We start from the raw sequence: 6333 nt of genomic DNA, 5'->3' as shown, positions 1-6333 counted from the left end.
TTTTGTTTTGTTTTGAATATTTATATCCCTAATACTTAATACAAGGTGTGGCACATAGTAGTTGCTTTTAAAAATGTTTGGGTTTTTTTTTTTTGGGGGGGGGAGGTCGACTCGCTTGCATGGAGAGAGACTTGAGGTAGCTAGACTAACCAGAACAAGTGTGAGGTGGTGAAAGTCTGCAGCAGGGTAGTGTCAGAGGAGAGAAAGTGATGCCCAGGTGACAAACCTTGACCTGGAAGGATGGTTGCGTCCTCTACAGTAATAGAGAATTTTGGAAGCGGAGACGCTTTGGGAAGAAAAGAATGAGGTTCGTTTTGGACATGTTGACCTTGAGATCCCTATGGAAGATCTAGAACTAGGCAGTTGGAGATTCAAATCTAGAGGATAGGAAAAAGGTTAGGGCTGAATAACTAGAAGCATCACCATAAAGATGACAATTAATTCCATGGGACCTTCTGAGACTACCAAGTGAAATAATAGAGGGAGAAAGGAGGAAAGCCTTGACATAGCCTTGAGGTTTATGTGCAGCTATTAGGCATGACCGGGACAAAGTCCCGTAAAGGATCCTTCTACAACTTCCTTTCTATTGATTTTTAAGAGCCCATTATTTTGTAACGAAGCCTAAGAATGTGTATTTTATAAAGGCTCAGAACATTATAGAAGTATGAAGTGGGAGGAAGAAAAGAATATTTGTGCCTGGGGTATCAGGGAAGGTTTCACAGGGAGAAGGTAGCATTCAAGGTAGTATTTGAGGTCAGTTTATTTACCCATTTATTGCTTGTATTGTCTTTGGCATTAGGGATCAAATAGCAAGAGAGAAGCAGCTAGTCAAGAAACTGCATCTGTCTAAGCAAGTAAATAGAAAATAGGACAGAGTTTCTGAAAGTTGAGGTGGATAGGAAGATAACACAGTATGGTAGAAAGCACTGACTTTGACATCAGAGGATGGGTCAGGTTCTGTACCTTTTCTGAGCCTTCTCTCTGAAGGAAGGCGGTGGGACTATCTAGTATCTAAGACCTCTTGCAGTCCCACATCTACTGACATTCTTAGAGAACAGTCAGGATCCCCTCTGGTGAAACATTCCATTGCTGAGTAGAAATCACTCCTGGATTATGCCCTTTCAAACAAGAGATAATCTGTACTGTAGTACCTTACCATTAATGCAGAGTAACAATTGCAATTACTGCTAAATAACTATAATTCTCAGAGTATGTTGAGAGCAAAGGATGAGTCAGGAATTGTACTGGCATACTTAATTATCCAGGAAGGCTTTTTCTAGAGATGGTCTGGAAATTATTAATGGGACTAACGGAATCATTGAGCCAGTGACTCTTAATATTCTTATACCCTCGTCTTCCCCCAATTGATCGACAATGCCAGCCATCATTCTTTCCTTCTAGACTTTGTCACTAAATTTCATAGATCATTATCTTTCCCCGTCTTTCTTCTGAACGTCCCTATTTTGTTGTCAGGAGCATCATCGGACTTCCGTCACCCTGACTCCAATTATTTGGAGACTTTCTTCACTCCTCACTCAGTTCTACCTCTGCAATCTCAGTCATATCTGTCCCTTTTCTTGACTCACAGTCAGTGGCATAGATGTCATTATCTTTGACTCCTGCAGTAACTTTTTTTTTAAGCTTAATAACACTTAATTTTCCTTTCCTTTCCTTTCCTTTCCTTTCCTTTCCTTTCCTCCTTCCTTCCTTCCTTCCTTCCCTTCCTTCCTTTCCTCCTTCCTTCCTTCCTTCCTTCCTTCCTTCCTTCCTTCCTTCCTTCCTTCCTTCCTTCCTTCCTTCCTTCCTTCCTTCCTTCCTTCCTTCCTTCCTTCCTTCCTTCCTTCCTTCCTTCCTTCCTTCCTTCCTTCCTTCCTTCCTTCTTTCCTCCTTCCCTTCCTTCCTTCCTGCCTTCCTTCCCTTCCTTCTTCCCTTCCCTTCCCCTTCCCCTTCCCCTTCCCCTTCCCCTTCCCTTCCCTTTGTTGGTACAAGTCCGTTTATCCAACAACTTAGTGATTCCCCTTTTAAAGACTTCAGTTAAGTTCACTCACCTGTTGAAATCATTCAGTACTTGTTCTAAAGAACAGGTGTAGATGTTGTGACACTATTTCTCTCTCTCTCTCTCTCTCTCTCTCTCTCTCTCTCTCTCTCTCTTCCTCTCTCACTGTTTTTTGTCTCTTTCTGTCTCTCTAGTTCTTTCTCTCTGACACTCTTCTGCACTCTCTCTGTGATTCTTGCTCCCTTTTTTACTTTCTCTTTCTCTTTTTGTCTCGTTCTTTCTTTTTCTTTTATGGTCTCTCACATTTTCTCTTTCTGTCTCTTTCCCTCTTTGTTCCTCCCTCTCTCTCTTTCTGTTTATATTTATTTTGGAGTTTTTTACTTCCTCTTTTCCACTCCACTCTTTCTCTCTCATTCTGGCTTCCATTCTCTCCCTCTGGAATTTTCTTCATCTCCTTTTCTCTCACTCTGATGCTTTCTGGCTTGCTCTCCCTTGTTCTGTCTTTGTCTCTGTCTGTCTCTCTCTCTGTCTCTCTGAGTTGCTCTTTTTCTTTCTCTTTTTCTCTTTCTCTCACTCTCTGGCTCCCAAACTCTCTTTGTTTCTGTCTGTCTCTTTGTCTTTCTCTCTGTCTCAGTCTCTCTCTGACTTTCCCAAAATTCTCTCTCTTTTTGTTTGCACGTGTTCCTTTTTCTGTCTCTTTCTCTGATGACCAGACCATCTCTGTAGCTCTCTCTGTCTCTGTCTCTGGCTGGATCTGGCTTGATACCTTTGACTCTGTCTCTGTCTGTCTCTGACTCTGCTTCTCTCTGTCCCTCCAAATCACTCTTTTTCTTTCTCACTCTCTTTCTCAATTTCTGGCTTTCCTACGCTATCTGTCTGTCTGTCTCTTTCTTGTGTGTGTGTGTGTGTGTGTGTGTGTGTGTGTGTGAGAGAGAGAGAGAGAGAGAGAGAGAGAGAGAGAGAGAGAGAGAGAGAGAGAGAGAGAGAGAGAGAAGAGAAAAGATTGATTGTGATTGGGAAAAAGAATGAGAAACAGAGCCAGAGAGATAGTGAGAGTGACAGACAGTCAGAGAAAGGAAAATATTTTTTATAATAGCTTTTTATTTTACAACATACATGAATGGGTAATCTTTCAGCATTGACCCTCGCAAAAGTTTTTGTTCCAATTTTTCCCCTCCTTCCTTCCACCCCCTCCCCCAGATGGCAGGTAGACCAATGCATGTTAAATATGTTAAAGTAAATGTTCAATACAGTATCCATATCCATATCCATACAGTTATTTTGCTGCACAAGAAGAATAGGACTTTGAAATAATGTACACTTAACCTGGGAAGGAAATAAAAAAGGCAAAATAGAGGGAGTGGAAATTCTATGTAGTGGTTCACACTCATTTCCCAGAGTCCTTTCGCTGGGTGTAGCTGGTTCTATTCATCCTTGAACAAATGGAACTGATTTGGTTCATCTCATTGTTGAAGAGATCCACGTCCATCAGAATTGATTGTTGTTGAATTATATAATGATCTCCTTGTCCTGCTCATTTCACTCAGCAGCAGTTCATGTCAGTCTCTCCAGGTCTTTCTGAAATCATCCTGCTGGTCATTTCTTACAGAACAATAATATTCCATAACATCCATACACCACAATTTATTCAGCCTTTCTCCACTCGATGGGCATCCACTTAGTTTCCAGTTTTGGGCTACCACAAAGAGGGCTGCCACAAACATTCTTGCACACACAGGTTCCCTTCTTTAAGATCTCTTTGGGATATTAGCCCAGTAGTAATGCTGCAGGATGAAAAGGTCTGCACACTTTGATAACTTTTTGAGCCTAGCTCTAAATTGCTCTCCAGAATGGCTGGATGTATTCACAATTCCACCAACAATGTATCGGTGTCCCAGTTTTCCTATATCCCTGCCAACATTCAGCATTATCTAAAGAAAAAAGATTTTCTGAGAGAAAAGAGAAAGAGAAAGACAGGGAAAAAAGAGACAGAGAGGGAGGGAGAGAGCTAGAAAGTAGAAGGACACAGAGCCAGAGAGAAAGAGTGAAAAGTAGAGGAAGAAAAAGACATAGGGAAATACAGAGAAACAGAGAAGAGAGAGAAAGAGAGGAATAGAGTCAGTAAATAAATAATACAGAGACAGAGACAGTGAGACAGAGCCACAGAGAGAGAAAAAGAGGGTGACAGAGAAATATGAAAAGAGAGACAAAGACAGACAGATAGCAGAGTCAGACATAGCAAGCTACAGCAAACAAGAGAGAGAGAATCCAACAAAGAAGGTGTCAGAGAGAAAGAGGGGGAGGGAAGGAAGGAAGAGGGAGAAGGAAAGGAAAAGGGAGAGGGAGAGGGAAAAACCATGGGAGAGATTAAAAAAAAAAAAACAGAAAAAAAGAAATGAATGGATTATGTAGAATGTAGTTGATTTCCATTCAGTCTCCTTATGAAGAGGAAACCCCAAAACTCTGAAAAATTGAACATTAATTTCTGGCTTGGGAGAGAGATTTACAAACTAATATAGTTTCTCCATGCCTTATGATGTGTTTCTCTGCTCCTAGACAGTTTTAGGAAACCCGGATAGTAATCATGAAGAAGAAAATCACAGTATGCAAAAAATGCAGTTGTTAGATAACATTCTAGTCTAGGTGAAGAATAAAGTCACTCTCCCTTGTCTTTGCCCCTCCGAACCCCAATCTGGGAGGCTCTTGTAGATAATCTCTCCTGAATAATAGAAGGAACTTTCATTGGAAAGGAATAAAGGACACCTCCCTTAGGTGGGTATTTGTGGAGATTAAATGAAACTGGGGGAGAGGTGTTTTCCTTCAAATTTCAGTTTCCATTCTTAATCTATTTCCTTATGAAGGGCCTTTTTGTTCTCATCTACCCCACCTTGTAGAAAGGGTGTCCTTCGGAAAGAGCTTTTCTTTTTGCCTTTGAAGACTAGAGAAATGCTATTTCTTAGTACTTCTAGAGGCAGTAAAAACGAGGTTTGGTTTTGTTTAGATCAGAGTCTCCTTTTCTTGATCATTTGAGAAATGGATGAGCATTTAGTCTCCACAATTATGAAAATGAAACTGGAGAAATGAAACTTAATTTAGAAAATTGAAACTCACAAGGACTTCAAAGATTAATCATGGCCGGGGGTATCTTCCTCCAAGATTGAAAGAATGTAAGCTCCTTGGGGGCAGGGACTGGGTTTTGTTATCCGGGCTGGTAACCTGAGATTTGGAAGGAATATGTTTTTCTAGCCCTCAAGAGTTATCTTCCTCCTCCTAGAGTGTAAGCTCTAATTTAGGGGCAGGGGCTGGCTATGGAATGAGGGGTGGAGATTTCTGTCATATCCAATTAATGGAGGCTTAGGGTTGAGAGGGGCTTGTTCTTGACCATAGGAAAGGAAAAACTGCCCTAGACATCTGTTCTTGAAAGAATAGAAAATGCATCTTTTTTTTCCCCCCCCCTGAGGCTGGGGTTAAGTGACTTGCCCAGGGTCACACAGCTAGGAAGTGTTAAGTGTCTGAGGTCAGATTTGAACTGGGGTCCTCCTGAATTCAGAGCTGGTGCTCTATCCACTGCGCCACCTAGCTGCCACCTAGCTGCCCCCTAGAAAATACATCTTTCTTGCATTCATCAGTGAGTCAGTGGAGTTCTCGGGAAGATATTTTGTTCTTACAGTTGGGTTGCAAGTACAGAGAAGGCTCAGAGCTCTGAGTCGTTGCTGATTTGCGTGGAAATATTGATTTGTTCTTTTTTTGACCTGACTTGGTTTCCCTCTCTTTAGGTAACCTGGGGGCCTCCCTGATCCCACAGGTTTGCTATATTGGTGCTGGACTTTAATGTGGTTATTGGATCTGCTCAGTTCTGTTACACCTCAGAACTAGTGGCCTGAAGCAGGCTATCAGCCTCAGCCTCCCTGATAGCAGGAATTACAGGTGTGAGCAAGCCATCATTCTTGGTTAAGGAGCTTGTTAATAGGATTCTACTTTGGGTATGTATAGCTGTAGAAATGAAGCCATTATCCTCGCCCAGAAAGAGATGATAAACTGTAGAGAGCCAAGTGGTACAGGAGGTAGAGCACAGGGCTCAGGGTCAGGAAGAGCTGAGTTCAGAGCTAGGCTTAAAGACTTAATCTCTTTTTGCCTCAATTCCCTTAGCTGTAAAAAGGGGATGATAATAGCACCTCTAATCTAGTGTTGTCCTGAAGATCAAATGAGATCATGGCTGGAAAGTGTTTTGCACAATCCCCAGCACCTAGTAAGTACTATGTGAATGTTAGCTATTATTGTTGCTATTATTATTATTATATGACAGGGGCTCGAGTAATTCTGGAAAGCCTTATTGG

This window comes from Sminthopsis crassicaudata, chromosome X (assembly GCF_048593235.1).
Source record: "Sminthopsis crassicaudata isolate SCR6 chromosome X, ASM4859323v1, whole genome shotgun sequence".
NCBI classification, from domain to species: Eukaryota; Metazoa; Chordata; class Mammalia; order Dasyuromorphia; family Dasyuridae; genus Sminthopsis; species Sminthopsis crassicaudata.
The sequence above is the reverse complement of the archived record's forward strand: the minus strand, read 5'-3'. Positions refer to the sequence as shown.